The following is a 22,652-nucleotide window of genomic DNA, read 5'->3' as shown; positions in this document are numbered from 1 at the left end:
GAAACTAAATTAATTTATTCCAGTAACCATAACGTCAAAAGGTAAGATTAACTCATCTTTTTGCTATCAACTAACAAAATACAATTATGTGGAAGCTGTTTCATAAATTTTGAGTGGGCTGGGTTACTTCAACAGAGGGAACGTGACAAAGACATAAACAATAAAAATTAAATTTGTCGGGTTAAAGCTTGAAGGAGTATGTCCTGGTAAATTTGAAATAAGGACACAAAATCAAAAATCACAGGTGGGAAGGATTTCTAAGGTAAAACTGTGAATAATGAAAAAAAAGAAAAATTTTTATTTACTTCTGTGAATGTGGGTGATTGTGGAATAAGTTGCATGAAGGGTTAAAGGAGTGTTTAACTATTTGATCAATTCGAATAACTTCATGAATAGAAATTATAACTTCCCATGTGCTTCTGGGTTATTTATTTATGGATGATGTTGTTTGCAACTTAGATTGTAAATTGGCTTGATACAAGGCCTTGAACCTTTACTTGCTGCTGAACAGAACTGATTTATGGGGAATAATTGCTTTAATAATTAATAATAATTGCTATTGACTGGACAGGAAAGATGTTCCCTGGTTTCCCTCTCCATCCAGGACGCCCTGACACCGATTGGCCCACTTCGTCAGGGGGAACCTTTCAGAAAATGTGTTTTTAAATTTGATATGTCTGCAAGAATACAAACTGCTACCTGTTAGAACCGATTCTAATCTTTTAAATGACTTCAAGGCAAAACAGGACAGACAGCTGAAGGCTGTGTAAACAGGATGTTGAAATTATTTCTTGTCAAATTAGAATAGCTTTGGATATGATCCTAGCAAAAGAAGAAGGTTGTGTGTTTTTGGACTTGTTCTTTTATTCCCAATAAACAATTCACAAAAATGTTTGAGATGTGGTTTGGAAAATAGGGAAACCTACTGGTGAATATATTCACTTCATTGACAGTTGTGGTGATCACAGTCTATGTATGCTGTTGTGCAACGTATATTCGAGCTCTCATCCTCAGGTGTATTGATCGTGCGATTGGTTCCAGTGATATTAGAGATTTGAGATTACCAGAATATCAAATGGATGTGGTGCCAGAGCACACACTGATGTTGTCCGCTGAATATTTAAGCACAACCAAACCAAAGTGTTGGAGAAATTATGATACTGTGCTAGGAGGAGGAGGACCAGACAACTGCAATAGATAATTGAACAGGGTCTACGATTCAGGGTCTACAATATACTGATACACATTGTGCTTGCTCATTTCCGCTGTGCTTCTAGCTTTTTATTATTTTTGTTGTTTTACATTTTTCAACAGGGCATTATTTTCTATTTGCGATGTTTTAATCATTTAAATTTCAGACACACATCAGCATAGGTCTGTTCTATGGGAAACAGAGGGGGTGCACACACTGAGGGCTGCAGGCAGTTACCAGAGAGATGGCACTCCGTTTGGGGGACAGAGTTACGCGACGGATGGAAGGAACTGCCTCCCATATTCTAGCTTAGGTCCATATGCACTAGACACATTGATTGATGTGAGGTGGGTTTTTCCCACCTCAACAGGGGGATTGTTATGGATGTATGATTCTGTAGCCTTTTCTAAGTATCTCTTTGCTGCCTTAATTAAATATATCTGCCCTTGTTGCTTACCTGCCGCACCGCTCACTGCTACAGCTTACACAACATAACTGTTGATATCACATAAGATGCAACACATAGTCAAAGATAAACTGATACAAGAGGATGAGAGCCTAAAGGGTGTCATCCTCTTGTATCAGTTTATTTTTAACTATAACCATGGACTCAGGGGGACTGAGAGTGACAAATAGTTAAGGGGGTCGGGCCCCTCAAATCAAGGATTTATGTGACTTAACGAGTAATGTTGATATTAAAGGAATCCGAATATTTGATTTATTGGTATGAATGCTGTACCAACAATCAGATAAGTTAATGACAGATTGATTAAATGAAATTAGTTAAGCACATGTCATGAATGAAAGTATTAATAGGACCTCGCAGGTTATTTTTAGTTATGTGTTCACCTCTCCATAGGTTGATTTTTAGGACAAGTGTTAAGTAACAAGTGGAGGCTGCTTTAAAGTAAAACGTTTTCTAATTGTGCTAAACAGGTACATTGTTTTTGATAATGATGAAATATTTTTGACTAAGATCCAAATGATTAAGCCACTATGTGGCCTGAGGTGCCTTTAAATGACATCTCATCAGGGGGGTTGTTAGGAATAACCTTTATTAATATGCTCATAGCTGTTTTTCCCATTTATACTATAGTGAAATAAAATATAAGTTCTAATGTTTCCGTTTTGTAACAATAGGATAAGAATGGTCATAGACATACAGTACAAGGATAAATGGCCCAAGGTTTATCATAAATGACCTGAAGCTGGGGCACTGGGTTTGATAGTGGAGCAGCCGGTATAACTGGGTTGATTAGAAAGCTACAGCACACTTAGATTAAGTATGGACACCCGCTACTACACAATCTAACAGATAGACTGTTATGATTCTGGCACGTCTGCTCTACCCTGTCTCCCTGACTGCAATCGGCAAATTAGATGCACCTGGTGGCTGCTGCAGTGTAGTGCAATCTGTGGAATGCCAAGCACCTGTGTCTTCCCTGATATATACTGATTCTGACAAGCAGACGGTGCCAGATTTTTGAAAGCCATCATGTGAGTAGATATCCAGTGTTCCTTCCTGTCTGATCTTTGTTCTTGACCTTGCCTTGCTTTTTGGATTTATGCCTCTGCCTGCTCCCTGTCAGACTATTTGGATTTTGGTTGTCAACCTTGTTTCCTGCATCTGGTTTATGCCTCCGCTTGCCCCTTGCCTGACGCCTCTTGTTCCGATCGTTGACTCTGTTTCTGTCCTTGGATTATGGAGCCAGCCTAGCCCTCGGATTATTCAGCCTGGAGTCACTTCTTACCTGTGCTGTGGAGATCACCGCCTGCCGCCCACTGAGGTTTCCCCTCTGGGTTTCAAGTTCCACTCAAGACAAAAGCAGGTTAGTGACTTTTCTGATCCTGCAAAATCTGGAGAGACTACAAGTCACTAACCCCTCTTTCTGCCTCAGTGATTCCTGGAAGCTGTGAGGAGTGTTACCTGTGTGATGTTTTCCTGTGGCTGAATAAACCTTTTAAACTTTCAGTACCGTGTCTGGCTGAATCTTGGGTCTGCCTTTTTCTGATTCATAGCATAGACACCACAATGGTGACACATAGTCTACTGATAATCACTGAGGGAGTGCACATCCATTGCATTGGAGTGCCAGATATAAAACTATATGTGACCTTCTATCGCGCTCTTCGTCATCCTCTAACAGACGACGGCGGTCTGAGGCAGGAGCCTCAGCGCTGATCTCTGTAATCATCCCTCTGCCTTAATTTAGATTAAAAGAGCTAAAAGTTAGAAACAGTTTGAGAGTTGTTCCTTTAAGAGTCTTTAGATAGAAGTGGTGACTGTTTCCGGGGTCCAAGTACCGGTGGAGCTCCGAGGCGTCTGACTGCCAACAGGGTGCGGTAACTCGGACACACTGTAGGACAGATTAAAGGATAGAGAGCAGACAGGCGTTTGAAGTAAAAAAAAAAGAAAAAAGCAGAATGGTTATTTGAGGAATTCCAGGTGAGAAACTTGGAGATTTCTCACTGTTAGGTTTAAACCCCAACACTCATTACAACATCTGCACAAAGAAAGACACAGAGAAGTTAGTTTGTTTTAACTTGCAAGGAGAGTGTCCTGGAGACTGTCTCAGTTACAATCCTCCAACCACACTCTGAAGACAGTCTCCGCTCTTCATGCTTTTATTAGAAAAGGAAGGCCCTAGTTACATGAGGTTTCAACTGCTGAGGGAGTTTATCTTTATGTGAAAACAGACTGTTCTCACATCCTGTGCTCATGTTGCAACATCATATTCCTCTATGCATATAAGGAGCATTCTCAATCAGTAATATAAACAGCACATCTAGATAGTAAATGAGTAATGTAGAATGAAAACTGAATAATGTATGTACATTTATCTAACACTCACCAATGCTAATCTCAAATTCTACTATGGCTGCCTTGCAGATACTATTTAAAAGAGCTCTCGCTGGGCAATACAGACTTTCCGCTCCCTCCGAAGATTTTCAATTGGGTTCTGGTCTGGAGACTGGCTAGGCCACTCCAGGACCTTGAGATGATTCTTACTGAGCCACTCAGTTACCCTGGCTGTGTGCTTCAAGTCGTCATGCTGGAAGACCCAGCCATGACCCATCTTCAATGCCCTTACTGAGGGAAGGAGATTGTTGGCTAAGATCTCCACATACATGGCCCCATCTATTCTCCCCTCAATATGATGCAGTCGTCCTGTCCCCTTTGCAGAGAAACAAAGAATGATATTTCCACCTCCATGCTGGTAGGGATGGTTCTTGGGGTTGTTCTCATCTTTCTTCTTCCTCCAAAACACAGTGAATGAAGTTTAGACCAAAAATCTCTATTTGATCTCAGACCACATGACCTTCTCCCATTCTTCCTAAGGATTATGCAGATGGTAGTTGGCAAACTTCAGACGGGCCTGGACATGTGCTGGCTTGAGCAGGGGGACCTTGTGTGTGCTGAAGGATTTTAATCCATGGTGGCGGAGTGTGTTACTAATGGTCTTCTTTGAGACAGTGGTCCCAGCTCTCTTCATGTCATTGACTAGGTCCTGCCTTGTAGTTCTGGGCTGATCCCTCACCTTCCTCATGATCATTGATGCCCACAAGGTGAGATGTTGCATGGAGCCCCAGACCGAGGGAGATTGACCGTCAACTTGAACTTCTTCCATTTTCTTATAATTGCGCCAACAGTTGTTGCCTTCTCACCAAGCTGCTTGGATATTTCTCTGTAGCCCATCCCAGCCTTGTGCAGTTCTGCTGTTTTATCTGAGATGTCCTTACACAGCTCTCTGGTCTTGGCCATTTTGGAGAGGTTGGAGTTTGTTTGATTGAGTGTGTGGATAGGTGTCTTTTATACAGATAACGAGTCCAAACAGGTGCAGTTAATATAGGTAATGAGTGGACAACAAGAGGGCTTCTTAAACAGGAACTAACAGGCTTGTGGGAGTTGGGATTCTTACTGGTTGTTAGGCGATCAATACCCCATGTCATGCACTAAAATGCAAATTAATTACTTAAAAATCACACAATGTAATTTGGTGGATTTTTGTTTTAGATTCCGTCACTCACAGTTGAAGAGTACCTATGATTAAAATGAAAGACTTCAACATGCTTTCAAACTGGGAAAACTTGCAAAAACAGCAGTGTATCAAATACTTGTTCTCCCCACTGTATTTTATAGAGAAACTGTTCTGGCCAATTGCTAATTTTTATATTTAAAACAGAGGAACTAGAGTGCATAAGGGGGAAAAAGACTCTTGTAATAATTTTCAAATGGCAGCATTTAGCTATTCTTTAGCTTGCTGTATACCTCAAGAGACACAACCTTTGTGAATCCAAGGTGCATATAGTGCAAAAGTTGGATTTAGTAGCTGCTGAGGTCTGAGTAAATGAAATTGGGCAAATCCCCCATTCGTAGAGACTCCAGAGCATTTAGCTTGAAAATCTTTAGTTGGCAGATTATATGGGTCTTTCCAATCAAAGTTTAAATCTCTTCTTGATGTACTGATTTCTATGGATGGGTACCTCCGACTGGGGGTCTTTCTGGAGCTTGCATGTTCTCCCCGTGCATTCATGGGTTCTCACTGGGTACTCCAGCTTCCTCCCACAGTCCAAAAATATGACTGTTAGGTTAACTGGTCTCTCTAAATTGCCCTTAGGTGTGAATGAGTGTGTGCGTGGTTGTTTGTGCTGTATGTCTCTATGCTGCCGTGCGATGGACTGGCAACCTGTCCAGGGTGTGCCCCGCTTCTCACCCGTAGACTGCTGGAGATAGGCACCAGCTCTCCCGTGACCCACTGTGGAATAACCAGTATAGAAGATGAATGAATGAATAAAAAAATTTATGATTTTATTATTAAACAAATCAACATTCATTACCACATAAATACACACAAAAGTACAGAAAACTGATACTGTTGAGTACCAATACCGATTCCCAGGTACATGGCATCAGTACCGTATCGGTTCAAATGTGAAAGGTACCCACTGATATCTCACATTGTCTTCTAAATGTTGAACTTTTTTCAGAAAGTATCTCATAGCTCCTTGTGGTTCTGTATGTATACCCATGCTTCAGACTGCTTTATGAGCTCTATTGACAATGGGAGTGTCTCACCTGCTTGAATTTACTGCTCAATTCACAAATCAATAAAATGTGCATTTCCTGTTTTAGTTCAGCATTTCAATGTCTTACCGACAAGTTCAGGGTAATATGTTTACTTTTTCATGTAATATTTATCTGTCTCCCACAAGTTCAAATAATAAAGTTGAATGTCTGCTGACTTCAGAGGCCTGCTCCTCTTCTTTGCTTGAGGCTACTGGCTCCAGGCTACATTTGTTCTTTTCACCCCTTCACATCTTGCTTAAAAACAAGATAGAAGATACCAACATCTTTAATAAATAACAACCTCATCATTTATTTTTTAAATATAGTGGAGATTTACTAATAAAAAGATTTTCTAAAACACTCTAAATCTTAATATTCTAACGGGATCAGAAACTTAACTTATTTTTTGTCTAATTGTGTCTTCAGGAGAACTCATTCTTTCACTCTTCAGCCCTTTTCTGGTATGGTTTTACCTTTAACGCTCTAAGGAAATGCATTTTTATTGTTGGTTGACTTTAGCATTTGGGTTTCTCAAATCAAAAGGTATGTTTTAAACTATCTGTCAATAGTTCAATTTGTTTATATAGTGCAAATTCACAAAAAAATTTGTCCCTTCTCTTGTTGATATATTTAGAAATATACCGACATTCCAGTCAAATTATACAGACAGACTTTAAGTCAACATACAAATATTCCAACATGATCCTAGTTTTAAAACAATACAATCAGTTATTATCATTGTCATGAACGTTTCACTACAGAATAACAGATTTCAAAAAACAGATGCGGATTGGGCAATTATTTTCAGTTTGATTAATTTTTTGAAGTTTTATTTTCTATAACATGTCAACACTTATCTGTTGTGTGTGAGAGAGAGAGAGAGAGAGAGAGAGAGAGACTAGAAGCAGATACCAGGAAGGCTGAATGGAGTCCAGCATGCAAGCATGTACATTCTCCAGGATAGACACGGAGGCCAATTACTAATGTAAGATACTAAAAAATACGTTTTAAACCATGTTATGATTTTTTTATTTTATCTGGAGTGGCAGATCATCCTTTATGCACAGATCCCCCCCCCCCCCCCGTATGTGTTTGTCATGTTTTTATAAATTCAGATTTTAAAAAAAGGCAAACATTTGATATTTGGGGTACAAAAGTGTCGGTTCTGTTTCAGCAACTTGGTTCTGTTTTTAAATCATTGCAAATGCATGTTTCTTTCTGGGCCCTGTGCCATTTCAAATATCATAAATTGCATTTATTCAGACTGAAACATACAATTTTGTGCAAAAGTATTCACCTCCTATGGCATTTGTCATGTTTTGTTGTCTCATCTGAATCTGAAATTAAAATGGAATATTGGAGAGCTTGCATCATTTGATTTACAGAACATGCCTACAACTTTTTAGGACAAACAGATAGGACAAAATAACAGTAAACTTCAGCATGCATAATTGTTCACCCCGTTAAAGTCACTTTGGATATGTATTGATGAGCTTTCCAGATCTGGCCACTGGCATTTTTGTCCAAGGCAAAATTAATTTCAATTCAGTTTATTCATTTAATGCCAATTCACAACACATGTTGCCTCATGACACTTCACAAAAGTCAGGTTCATACATTCCAATTAATCCTAACCATTGAACAGTGCAGTCAGATTCAGTTATTTATTCAAATTGGATAAAACGTTTTTCTATCTAAGGAAACCCATGCTCCAGCTCCTACATACTGGATGGTTTTTGCTTGTAAACAGTGATATTCAAGTCTAACCACATATTCTCAATTGGATTTTGGTCAGGACTTTGACTAGGCCAATCTAGCATATTTAAATGTTTTCCATTGGACCACTCGAGTGTTGCCTTAGCAGTATGCTCTGAGTTATTGTCCTGGAGGGTAAATCCCCGTCCCAGTCTCAAATCACAGGTAGACTGTGTGGAAAAGCCTTACTGCTGAACTAAAGCAATTAACACAAAAATCAGAGTTCTCTCTCCTCCCAGTCTTCACGGGGAAACCTTTATTTCTCACAGTGGATAAAACATCTTGATCAAAATTCCTAAAAGTTCCCTACCTTCAGCTTTTACAGGGTGTATTTATACAAAAGTCATAGCATTGGTGTGTATGTGAAAGTCTTGACCAATCCGATTTACCATCTTCATTTACGCACATGTTCTGGCACACACAACATTGGACTCTTAGCAGTAGTTACGGGAATACAGGAACAGGATCACAGCTGCAGGACATCCAAACTGACCTGCGTGGCAGTTGTACAATGACACTCTTATTAGTCTAATCGCTCCCTTCATTCCAAGGCTGGACCGGACAGTTGCTTCCCTTTTCGGACAAACAAGGTTCAACACGGGCCTCTTTCCAGGGACATGCTGCCTCAGGACACAAACACACTTCAATTGCCTCGACTCGGATGATGACAAATGATGTTCTTCGGGTGATGGGGTGTTGGGTTTGCACCAGACTTAGTTTTCCGACCAGAGCATCTTCCTCCATACATTTCGGGAGTCGCCCACGTGACATTTGGCAAACTCAAAATGTGCCTTTTTGTTTTAACACTAAGTAAAAGGCTTTTTTCTGGCCTCTCTTTCATAAAGCCCAGCTCAGTGGAAGGCAGTGGAAGGCTTATTGTGGTCCCATGGACAAATACTCCAGTCTCTGCTGTGGAACACTGTATCTCCTTCAGGGTTACATTTGGTCTCCTTTACCTTTCTGTTTAGTGTCCTTTTTGTCTGTTCTGTGAGTTTGGTGGGTGGCCCGCTCTTGGCAGGTTTGTAAAATCTAACCTGTTACCATGTGCTTTTTATTTGAAGATGATGAATTTGATGGTTCTCCATGAAAACAGCAAAGAAAAGTGTGTTTTTACTGATCATGTGACACTTGGTGGACAGGTCATTTCATTTGACTCATTATGTGACTTGAAGGTAACTGGTTGCACCAGAACGTTTTAGGGGCTTTAGCAAAGGGGGTGGATACAAGCTATTGTCTGTTTTTTCTTTCCTTTAATTCTTTTTTATGTATATTTTTCACATTTCACTTCACCAACTTAAATAATTTTGTGCAGATACATTACATAAAGTAGGCTTTAAAAACATTTAAATTAAAGGATGGAATATAACAAAACAGGTAAGTGAATACTTTTGCAAGGCATTGTACACTCATGTAAAATTGTCAGCAGCTGTAGTGTAGCATTCAGATATTGTATTTATCTTTTCCTGGTAAAGTATTCATCTTCTTTGATGGACCCACCTCTCACACATTGACTGTTGGAAATAGGCACCAGCCCCCAGAGACCCTGCAAGGATAAGCAGATATAGACAAAACATGAATGAACGAATAAATGGATTGATGAATGGAGCAATGGATGGATGGATAGAGGAATAAATAGATGGATGCTATTTATCTTTTGTCTTTTTCATTTCATCTGTACGTTATACGCTTTGAAAATGTTGGTCAATTTTGGATTAAAAATACACAATAAATTATTTCATTAATTTAATAATTTAACTGTAACAGAAACAGTTTTCTATCAACATGATGTGGACAGGTTTTTATAACCTATTTGGGGTCACAATTGAAGTGCTGAAAGCATTACTAATTTCTTTCACTGTTTCAAATCATAAATCTGAGCTCTCTAACATTACAAAAAAACTAGGTTTTAATTTGAGAAACACAGTCGTATGTAGACTGAAATTTTTAAAGACACTCTACTCAAAATTAAAGTCTTATGTTTGGGACTAATTACTCAATGGAACTTAATATAAATGTGAATGAAGATTTAATGTGTCTTAGCTTATGTGACATTAAATGAATTTAATTACTGACATCTTCCACCTATTAATTATTAACACAAAGATAATGTAATGTGCAATTAAAATCATTTATGGTTCTTCAAATAACTGATTTGGGCTCATTTCTTGTAGAAAAATTGCCACTGTTGAAAGTAACAACAGCAACTCTTGAATGGATTAAGACTGATCACAGCAGGTTAGCGTGAAAAGGTCAGAATAAGCAAGTCGTGACTTTTCGGGACACAAACAGCCTGAATGACACAGCAGACCCTCTACAATTATGTCCCCTGCATTTCAAGAAGACAAGGATGTTTCTGTCAAAAATAATAAACAGTGATTTGGTTTTTAAAAGTTTGAATGGGGAAACCTTCTAAAGCAGGTCATACATCAAAAAACTGAGATGGATTTTTCCCAACAAAAATAAATAAACATACAATGCTCATTTCAGGCTGCACAACCAGCTTTGTGCTGTATGTATGTGGGATAGGTCAAACTGTAGGAGGAAAGAGAAAATCATCTATATGTAAATGCTAATCAGACACGAGAATCTGGATTCTGGCCACTTGGCTGGTCAATCTCGATCAGCAGAGAGCTAATAAAAATGAGAAGTGATGGGAGAATTTACTTAGCGACTCTCAAGAAACAAAGAACTTAAGATGAATAACTGGGCTATAGTCCAAAACCATGTGCAAAATTATGTCAGTTGGCAAACCAGGCACTTAGGTTCCTGCTGGGATGACTAACAGGGAAGCTGGTCTGCAAAGACCAGAAACAAGAAGGACTTTGCTGAAAGGCTCTAGAAATGCAGCACAGTAACCTGATTTGGGAATGTGATTTTGTGATCCCCGAGAAGGATCTTAAGACCCCTCCTCATCATATATTTAGACAATAAGTATGTTAGTAGTCTGACCACTGCCGAAAGGTGCTCTATATAACAAAATAGAATGGCAGCTAGGCTATTGTCGCAGTAGGTAGCTATTGTGGATATCAAGGTCCAGCACTGAAATTCAATGACTTGCAGTTTTGTGTCTGTGTAGTTCTATCTAGCTCCATTATATATGTTCTGTATTTACATGATTATAACAAAATTACCACTAAATGCTGAGATAATGGCTGATAGATGCTGATATGGCCTTTAATGGCATTAGGGCTGCATGATGTTAGAAAATGATATGATGGCCAAATGTATATGTGTTTATATGATGTTTTTATTCTTTTGTGATAAAATAGAGATGCTATCATTACAAAAATGCCCTGAAATGTAAAAGTATTTCACAAATAAATAAAATTCTTTATAGTTCTGATAAGGGCTGATGCTGATTAAAATAACCTAAGTGAAAATAATATATAATTTACACAATTTTTTAAAAACCCTTTTTTGTGAATGTTTTTGTGCGTTTTTCCAGGGGGACCCCTGGAAGTTTTATGAGGTCCTCATCATGACTCTGTCATCACTTTTTAAAGTTTTTGTGGCCAATTGTTTTTTGTTTTTTTTTCAAATTTTTTGCCAGCTGCAGTTTCTCATGAAGATCATATCTGTTCAGTAACTGGCATGGTTATAATTGCTAACTGGGAACATCAGGCTCTTGGTGAGGTAAGGGTCTACAATATAGACCCTTACCTTATATCTGAGTTTTCCAAAACTGCTTCCAACATTGTTCCATAACAGACAAAGGATGGAAGCTCAAAATAATGATACCGAGAAACCTCCCATTATCAGCTTGAAGTGGCTTTCTGACAGTCTGAATAAACCACAGATAGAAAAATGGTTTCCTTTTAAATAGTTTCCTTCACCTTTTGTGCTTCTTATGAATTAGATTTTAAACAGCTGGTGGTGAAAATATCTAACTTTAAATCTTCCCTTAGTACCAACTTGCATGTCTAAACTTATGGTCAGAGTATGCCGCATTCCCTGAACAGGAAATAAGATTTATTGTTCAGCCTCAGGGTTGGTCAATCAAAGAAATCTGACTATTCTGCTCACCAGACAATTTCAGACAATGCATCTCGAGTCACTTCCCAAGCATGGTAGGAGTCAGGCTGTTAAACTACTCAATGACAATGACATTAAACAAAAAAAAAAACAACTCTTAAAATAATTAAAGTAGTCCAAACATATAAATTTCCCCAAATGTAAACAGCAAAGTTCTGTTCATATTTGAGGAATTATGCCAGAGGTCATAAATATTTTTTGCTTTTACCACTCAGACATTTACAGATACACAGAGACAAGGATTTCTGCACTATCCAGGAGTGGTATTTGGATAGACGATTACAATAAAAGTGGAGTATGGACCAATGAGACAGGGAGGCAGGTAATCAGAGGAAACATGTAACAGGTGTGGACCAGGCTGCAGGGAACTGAGGGAATAAGTGAAACTAATTAGCAGGGGTTACCAGGAACACAAGGAGCTGGGCAAGATACTAAACTACTTAACATAACCAGAGGAAAACAGATCTAAGCAAAATTATAAGCAAAGATAAATAAACAAATGAAGCATCTAGAATGACCATTAACTAAAGTAAACTGAGAAACTAGAGGGAACAGAAGAAACACCTGACTGATCAAAAGTAAACAAACACTAAACTAACTGGGAGGAACACTAACTAGACAAAGCAGGGACATGAAGAACTATACTAAAGAGCAAGGCTGGCAAAGAACAACTAATCTTAAGAGGAAACAAGCAACTGGGTAAATAATAACAAAAAGGAGTCTTAGGCCAAAGGGAAATAGGGAAACTAATAAACTAGAAGAATGCAGCAATAATAAATAAACCAAACAGTAAACAAGCACAAAAACACTAACTGAGAAACTAAACTAGAAAAATCAAAGAAGAAAAATAAACAAAGAGAAATGTAATTATAATAATAATAATAATAATAACCATAGGAAGCAATACACGAGAAAGCGACCACCAAGGGAACTATGGGCGAGGGCAGAAAGAACTACTAAAAACAGGAGAGAGAACAAAACTAACATCAGGGTAACTGAAGGAATAAACAAAACTACTAAGCCCAAGGAATAGAAACACCTAACTGAAAAAAAAAACAAACACAAAACCAAAACAGAGTCCAAAATGGCAGACGCTGACAGAAACTCAATATTCTTATGGTTTCTGGCCCAGCTACTTGGGTCCAAATTACAGTTGTTACTTCACCCAGTTTAGAATAATATTCATCTGACGCACTTTTATTTGTTATTGATGGCAGAGTGTAATGCAAAAAAAGAGTAAATTCCGCTTTAGGCGCGAGTGCATACTTGGAAATAAATGCATCAATCAAGACGTTGGGAATGTTTGCAGGTCCCACAGGAGAAATGAAATGCACAACGGGAAACTCAGGAAACAATACAACCACACAATAATAGAGTGATTTGCAAACAATCAGGTAGATTAGATAGAAATGAAAATCTACAAGTTCTCTTTGGGCCATGACTAAGCAACCGTGTTCAACAAAAAAAGAGCCTAGTTGGGGACGGTAATAGCACAACAAACCTTGTTGGCAGAGAGAACAGCAAAGTAATAAAGCAGAATTTGTGAAATTAAAAGTAAATTGTTTTATCTGCACTGCAGCGAAGCTTGAAGGGTTTCTGTGTAGATTTTGAGTTATGTTGTGTCAAATGTTCAAAGTTGTTGTTAGGGTAATGTATGAACAAATGTTCTTAAATGTAGTTATAATGTAATCCTGCCACCATAATACTTATTGAGGGTTACTGTGGTCTTTATTAAACAAAATATGTAGTTCTAAAACCTTATACTTTACAATATATGATGTTATATGATGTGATCAAGGAAATGCATTCATTGATCAGAAGGTCACAGGGTTTCATATCTAAAGTTACACTGAAGATAGTTAACATCAGCATTTTACCACAGTTTTGAATTTAAGCTAATATTTATGAATTTAATAATGTTAAAATGTATAGAATCAAGTAGATGTAAATCTTTAAAATTAAACTTGGATTTAGTGTTGTGAAAAAAAGCATTCACCCTCTTAAAGATTTCTTCTGTTTTTGCTGTTTTGTGACACCTAAAAGTTTTAGATAAAACACATTTTCATATCAGACAAAAAACCAGAGTAAACGTAGAATGTTATTTTTGTAAATGACTTTATTTATTTATTTAGGTAATAGTTATCCAAACCAATCCTTTAAACCTGTGGGAGAATGCTGACCGCTCTTTGTTTCGATTCAGCTACACTAGAATTTAAATTCTGACTATACCAAGGCTTTTCCAAACCCCTGATTTTTTTATGAAATATTCAGAGGTGGACTTGCTGGTGTTATATTGATCATTGTCCAGCTACATAACCCAAGTGAAATTGAGCTTAATGTTCCAGACTTTTAGCCAGACATTCTCCTTTATGATTTTCTGGTTTTTAATTTATTTTTCAATATGACCGTGATCGTATGTAATATTTAACTAAATTCAAACAGTAAGTAAGCTGCTATAGACAACCATAATACAAGCTTAGTGACTGGAAACTCTTTATAAGGCCTTTAGAGGCCTTCTGCTGGTGAGTCAAGCATTGCTCTCCTTCCTCTCATACGATTGTGTCTGGTTCTACCCAGAATAACCAAAATGTGTGTAGGCAATGAAAAAAAAGCAGTTTTTACAACCATTTCCAGTTTCAGAAATGGATCTCACAACCTTCTGATTCAGAAATAAATTTGCAGCTGCACCTGTGTAACACGAGCCAATATTTGTGATGTTTGGCTGGGAGTTTACAGGACCAACGTGCAGATCAGGAGCCTCGAGCTGCACGGTGAGTGGATCAGTTCTTTTAATAACAAAAAAAAGAAAACTTACAAGAAGAAAGGGCACAGAACACTAACAAGGTAACTATGGAAGCAAATCGTTACCATATTTCAAATGAAAAAGCATTTTCAGAAATGCTTTTTCATTTTAATTAAGTGAAAGAATGAGCAGTCTTGAAGAAGAAAATTAAAATGCAAATAGGATTATTGATAACTAATTTCATTTATGAGTCAAACAATGCAGCCACATTCTTAAAATGAAAAAGCATTTCTGAAAATGCTTTTTCATTTTCAAATTTTACATTTCAAATTGAATTTTGGTATCTATTTGCTGGGGTACATTTTGAAAAATAAATCTCAAATGTCTTTTTCTTTTTCCTTTTAATTAAGTGAAAAAATGAGCAGTCTTGAAGAAGAAAATTAAAATGCAAATAGGATTATTGATAACTAATTTCATTTATGAGTCAAACAATGCAGCCACATTCTTAAAATGAAAAAGCATTTCTGAAAATGCTTTTTCATTTGAAATATGGTAACAATTTGCTTCCATAGGTAACAAGCAGGAAGTCAACAGTACAATCCGGTGGCGAGAAATGAAAACCATAGAGTATAAATACTGAGATAGGGAGAAAGATGGACCAATGAACAAGCAAGGCTAATCAGGAGGAATTCGGGGCAGCTGGTGACAAGGAATGCAGAGCAACTGAAGGACGGAGGCTGAACAACACAGATGAGCAGGGAATCTAACAGAACTCAATATACAGGAATAGAACTAGTAAACAATGAGCTAAAGAACATAAATGTCTAAAACAAGAATAAGTCATAAACTTGGTCTAATACGTACTACAAATACAGCAAATGAAGAACATAAACATGGAGGAAACAGGTCTCAAACCCCACTCTGAAGGATTATGACAATATTAGGCCAATACATGTCTTTTAGTAGGTCAAAATATACTTGGAGAATTTCCTATTCCCTAATTCATAATTATGGAGAGTGGTGATTTTTACACTATTTACAACACAAAGAGACATTTTAATGTAACCGCTGTAGTCCCAGGGTTTCTGTTCACCCAGCCTAAATAATCGTCACCCAATTTATTAGGTAGGTCATTTGTACCATTTTGGGCCACTTTTGGCCTTCAGAACTGCCTGAATACTTTATGGCATATATTCAGCAAGTCTGATGTCATTGCTGTGGATTTGTCAGCTGCTCATCCAATATCCATATCTCCCATTTCAACACATCCTTAAGGTGCTCTTCAGAATTAAACGTTTGTGGCTGTGGATGCTGCTGGACTGCATTGAAGTTATTGTCATGTTCAAGCAACCAGTCTAAGATTATTTGAACTTTGAAATATAATGTCATGGTTCTGTATTTATTTTATTTTTTTGGCACTCCATTCAGGTGATGTAGAAAAGACATCTGGTGCACCTGCATCAAATCAAGCTCACCAGGAAGACCTGGAGATGAGGTGTTGCCAGATGATCATTAAATGCTGGGTTCACATTGGATGGTGGTACCAAGCCTTCATTAGAAAAGTCTTTGATGGTTCTCCTTCTTACCTCTTGTTGTCTCTGGTGTCATGTTGAAGATACTCTCGTGCTCTTTCCTGCGAAGATTGTTCGACTCCAAACCAAGTGACACCTGCAAAATAATTTACTTGGTTTACTCACCTGTTTCCATGACCATTCACTAACCTACTCGATACCAATCTTTGTCAAAAACAACCTCAAAAACAACCCCTCTCCTCATGCAGATCTGGAACCTAAACCCTGAAGGAACCATCCATTACAAAGCATTCAATTATTCTTTTGTCACTAAAGTTAACCTTCGCATGTGTCTGTCTTAGACACAGTCTGCATGTGGATTAGAAAATGGGAAACAATCATGGTATTGGTGCATTATCCTGGTGTAAATAGCCATCAGAATGTAGGTACACTGAGGTAAAGGTAGGGAAACAGTCAATAACAATACTTAAGTAAGCGGTGGCACATTAAACAATTCTCGTTTTGTACTAAGGGGTCCAAAATGTACTAATTAAATATACCCCACACCATTACAACACTATCAACAGCCTAAACGTAACAAGGCTTGATGGATCCATTCTTTTATTTTGTTTATTCCAAACTCTGAATGTTTCAGCTTAGCTGAAAACTAAGACACAATGTTTTTCCAACATATTATTGTCCAATTTTGATGATTTTGTGTGAACTGTAGTTTCAGTTTCCAGATTTTAGCTGATAAAATTGGCACCTGGTGTGGTCTGCTGCTGTATGCCATCTCCTTTGTTTGACTTGATGTGTGTTCAGAGATGGTATTTCACATATCCTGGTTGCAACGAGTGGCTATTTAAGCTATTGTTGCCTTTGCATCATCAAACCAGTCTGTCCATTCTTCTCTGACCTCTCACATCAACAAGACATTTTTATCCATACACCTTATATCACTGCCCTGCGATGAACTGGCAACCTGTCCAGGGTATACCCCGCCTCCCGCCCATAGACTGCTGGAGATAGGCACTAGCTTCCCCACTATTGGAATAAGTGGTAGAAAATGACTGACTGACCTATCCTTATTTCTCTCCATTCTAATGCTAAGTTTGAAATTCAACAAACTGTCTTTACCATGTCTAAATATCTAAATGGATTGAGTTTCTGTCACGGGATTGGCTAATTTGCTTATAGCGTTAACGTGCAATTTCACAGGTGTACCTGAAAAAGTGGCCATTGATTTTTTTGTATTTTGGTAGTCTGCTTACCCACAATCTAAGTTAGCATATCATCTATATATTCAGATAAATACACTGCTCAAAAAAATAAAGGGGACACTCAAATAACACATCCTAGATCTCAATGAATGAAATATTTTAATTTAATACTTTGTCCTGTACAAATTGAATGTGCTGACAACAAAATCACACAAAAATCATCAATGGAAATCAAATTTATTAACCAATGGAGGCCTGGATTTGGTGTCACACACAAAATTAAAGTGGAAAAACACACTACAGGCTGATCCAACTTTGCTGTAGTGTCCTTAAAACAAGTAAAAATGAGGCTCAGTATTGTGTGTGGCCTCCACGTGCCTGTATGACCTCCCTACAACGCCTGGGCATGCTCCTGATGAGACGGTGGATGGTCTCCTGAGGGATCTCCTCCCAGACCTGGACTAAAACATCTGCCAACTCCTGGACAGTCTGTGGTGCAACGGGAAGTTGGTGGATGGAGCGAGACTTGATGTCCCAGATGTGCTCATTCGGATTCAGGTCTGGGGAACGGGCGGGCCAGTCCATAGCTTCAATGTCTTCATCTTGCAGGAACTGCTGACACACTCCAGCCACATGAGGTCTAGCATTGTCCTGCATTAGTAGGAACCCAGGCCCAACTGCACCAACAAATGGTCTCACAAGGGGTCTGAGGATCTCATCTCGGTACCTAATGGCAGTCAAGCTACCTCTGGCGAGCATATGGAGGGCCAGGCGGCCCTGCAAAGAAATGCCACCCCACACCATTACTGACCCACTGCCAAACCGGTCATTTACATTTTTATAGATTTAGGTTTAAGTTAAGAGTCTAAATGTATTTCTTTTTAACTATTATATAGAATAATGTTTAAATTATTTGAATATAAACATGTTGGGATGGGCTAAATGTCACAAAATGTATTACAATGTTACCCATTATATGCTAATTTATACTCCAACACAACAGCAGCATTTTGTCTCAGTGCCTTTATTTAGCTTTTAGGTTCAAGCATTTTTTCTATAGTCTCATAAAGTTCATCTGTGGTATTCATCCTGTAGGATTTGAAAAGACTATGCTAAGGTTCATCAGGTGATATTTTTAGTTCCATCTCTCAAATACACACACAGATGCTGGCACACTGAGGCACCAGAGGACATCATATATTGTCTTTGACATTTCTATTTCTTGCAGGCCGTTGGAGGAGGAAGGGAGAAAGGGGTGACAGGTTCTCTGACCAGCCATGCTTTGCCGGCTATAATTGGAGTTCAGGAGGTAGCAGAAGCTGCTGGGTATAATTGGACAGTAGCCAGGAATTTGTGTGGATGGTTGTCTAAGCCTTGCTCCCCTTTTCCACCAGCCATCTCAATTACTCCATTGGTGCGAGGCTTCACCCCAACAGGCCTCTAATGCACCATCCTCAATTTCTCAGGAAATCTGTGTGTTTGTCCTTACTGGGTTTTTAGTTTTAGGAGGGGATTAATAAGCCACAGTCATCATTGTGACCAGGGGAGTAACCATATGTGAGGAGATTCAGTCAAACATAGAGAACAGTCACAGATTTATTGAAGTGCATCTAGCTATGGTCCAAAGGTAACACTCCCAAGAGACTAACGGAGACACATCATCTTTTCACTGGCAGAGACACACAGTGCATCTGTGGTTGCTCAGAGTGAATGAGGATGACAAAAGAAAGGCATTTATTCAGGAAAAAAGAGAATGGCAGCAATTATAAATCCATGTCCTGGCTTTATATTCCTCATTCAGCAAAATTGTATGTTCTGTTTAAAGTTCTAACACTCCACCCCTCCCAATCCCCCCAAATGAGGATAATTAAAGCTACTTTCATGTACAATAGCCAGAACTGACAAGGACCGAATGAAGAGCAATGTGCAGCCTCAACCATTGACTATAACAAATGAGTAGGCAGTACACTTGCAGGGCTTCACTACTTTGGTTGTGGGAGTCATGTTAGGAAGTTGACATGAATGACTTAAGATTTGTGTGTGTGTGTCTGTGTGTGTGTGTGTGGGGGGGTGTTTTTTAAAATGGGGGAACAAAGACGAAGGGTGGAGTTTGTCTCCTAATCTCATTGGAATTAATTTCATACCGATCTTAATTAATATTAATTTTGCATATGGTGCAACACACTTTATTGCACCAAACTAAGTGTGCTGAAATATGCCCCTTATATTTAAGAGTACTGCATGCTATGATACATTTGAGATATTAATCAGCTTATGTCATTATCCCAGCGTTTCATTGCACCTACAAAATCTTGCAAAAGTAAATGATGGTGGTAAATGGCTTGCACTTGTATAGCGCTTTATCATGTCCGAGGATTCAAAAGCACTTTACAGTACAATCTGTCATCCACATATTCATACACACATTCACAAAATGATAGTGGTAAGCTACATTGTAGCCACAGCTGCCCTCGGGCAGACTGACAGATCGGCGCCCCGGGCCCTCTGACCACAATCAGCAGGCAAGGTGGTTGAAGTGTCTTGCCCAAGGACACAATGACTAAGAAGGACAAAGCGGGGGTTTGAAGAGGCAACCCACCAATTACAGGATGAAGCCGTACCACCGTCGCCACCCTTGCCCCTGGTGTCCCTCATTTTGTTACATCATAACCTTCAAACCTATACTGGGATTTTACTCCACAGTTATGCACAAAGTAGTGCGTTAGCTCTGAAGTGAAAGGAACCGTTTTACGAATATACAGGTCCTTCTCAAAATATTAGCATATTGTGATAAAGTTCATTATTTTCCATAATATCATGATGAAAATTTAACATTCATATATTTTAGATTCATTGCACACTAACTGAAATATTTCAGGTCTTTTATTGTCTTAATATGGATGATTTTGGCATACAGCTCATGAAAACCCAAAATTCCTATCTCACAAAATTAGCATATTTCATCCGACCAATAAAAGAAAAGTGTTTTTAATGCAAAAAACGTCAACCTTCAAATAATCATGTACAGTTATGCACTCCATACTTGGTTGGGAATCCTTTGGCAGAAATGACTGCTTCAATGCGGCGTGGCATGGAGGCAATCAGCCTGTGGCACTGCTGAGGTCATATGGAGGCCCAGGATGCTTCGATACCATGGTCAGTAAACCATTTACCAGTGGTTTTGGCACTGTGAGCAGGTGCCAGGTCGTGCTGAAAAATGAAATCTTCATCTCCATAAAGCTTTTCAGCAGATGGAAGCATGAAGTGCTCCACAATCTCCTGATAGCTAGCTGCATTGACCCTGCCCTTGATAAAACACAGTGGACCAACACCAGCAGCTGACACGGCACCCCAGACCATCACTGAATGTGGGTACTTGACACTGGACTTCTGGCATTTTGGCATTTCCTTCTCCCCAGTCTTCCTCCAGACTCTGGCACCTTGATTACCGAATGACATGCAGAATTTGCTTTCATCTGAAAAAAGTACTTTGGACCACTGAGCAACAGTCCAGTGCTGCTTCTCTGTAGCCCGGGTCAGGCACTTCTGCCGCAGTTTATGGTTCAAAAGTGGCTTGACCTGGGGAATGCGGCACCTGTAGCCCATTTCCTGCACACGCCTGTGCACGGTGGCTCTGGATGTTTCTACTCCAGACTCTGCTTCCGCAGGTCCCCCAAGGTCTGGAATCGGCCCTTCTCCACAATCTTCCTCAGGGTCCGGTCACCTCTTCTCGTTGTGCAGCGTTTTCTGCCACACGTTTTCCTTCCCACAGACTTCCCACTGAGGTGCCTTGATACAGCACTCTGGGAACAGCCTATTCGTTCAGAAATTTATTTCTGTGTCTTACCCTCTTGCTTGAGGGTGTCAATAGTGGCCTTCTGGACAGCAGTCAGGTCGGCAGTCTTACCCATGATTGGGGTTTTGAGTGATGAACCAGGCTGGGAGTTTTAAAGGCCTCAGGAATCTTTTGCAGGTGTTTAGAGTTAACTCGTTGATTCAGATGATTAGGTTCATAGCTCATTTAGAGACCCTTTTAATGATATGCTAATTTTGTGAGATAGGAATTTTGGGTTTTCATGAGCTGTATGCCAAAATCATCTGTATTAAGACAATAAAAGACCTGAAATATTTCCGTTAGTGTGCAATGAATCTAAAATATATGAATGTTAAATTTTCATCATGACATTATGGAAAATAATGAACTTTATCACAATATGCTAATATTTTGAGAAGGACCTGTACTTAATTGAAGGCCAGCATTAACTTTTGTACACCTTTTCAGTGTTACACAAACCCAGCCCAGGAAGAGGACTCCCTGTAATATCACAGAAATGCTGTGTTCTAACATGGCGGCCTCTACCACATGGCTCTCAAGGAGACCGGACGGAGGGATACAATGCATGAATGCTGGCGAGCAGACATAACTCTTCAACTTGAATCCAAAAGTGACTACGATCACGCCGATTCTATGCAACAAAGTTAAGTAATGAATTGCTATTCGAGTACGCAGTATTCTTTCATAAAAGGGTGTAATAAGAAAAGCGTGGCTTGACTTTTCTTCAGAGGCCTCCAGAGGCAGCCTTAATTGAAGCAGATTTTGCCCCATGGCCTGGAGAAGAAGGCATTGGGACCACAGCATTGCATGCCTACCTGTGTGCATGTCCAGGTAACGAGAGCTACCCCGCTGCACTGCGGCCACTGAAGTTGCCGCAACATGCCTTTGTTGTTTAGTTCAGTCCATACGTGGATGACTGAACAGCTTCGGTTCCCTCAACTTGATGCCTGGAAACCTTTCCCTCAGCACAGTTCACACAAGAAGTAGTGTTTGGGCAGAGAAGATTGATTTAGAATGAAATAATCTAAATAATGTTTGTTTAATGACGTTTGTTTTTATTTTGTTTGTGTTGAGAAAACTCCGCTAAATGCAGCAGACTAGCTGCTGAGATAATTATGTGTTCTGTGTTGTGTTTTTAAAGTTAAGACAAACTATATTCAAGGGGTGATTTTGAAACACAGATCGACCAAAACAACGCTTATTCAGTTTGATCAGTTTGATCCTTTTATTGATGGTGTTTTAAAGGTACATGTTTTATTTTAATGGAGTGGAAACAAGCTATAAGCTTCTTCGATT

Source organism: Girardinichthys multiradiatus, chromosome 1, assembly GCF_021462225.1.
Source record: "Girardinichthys multiradiatus isolate DD_20200921_A chromosome 1, DD_fGirMul_XY1, whole genome shotgun sequence".
In the NCBI taxonomy this organism is placed as follows: Eukaryota; Metazoa; Chordata; class Actinopteri; order Cyprinodontiformes; family Goodeidae; genus Girardinichthys; species Girardinichthys multiradiatus.
The sequence above is the reverse complement of the archived record's forward strand: the minus strand, read 5'-3'. Positions refer to the sequence as shown.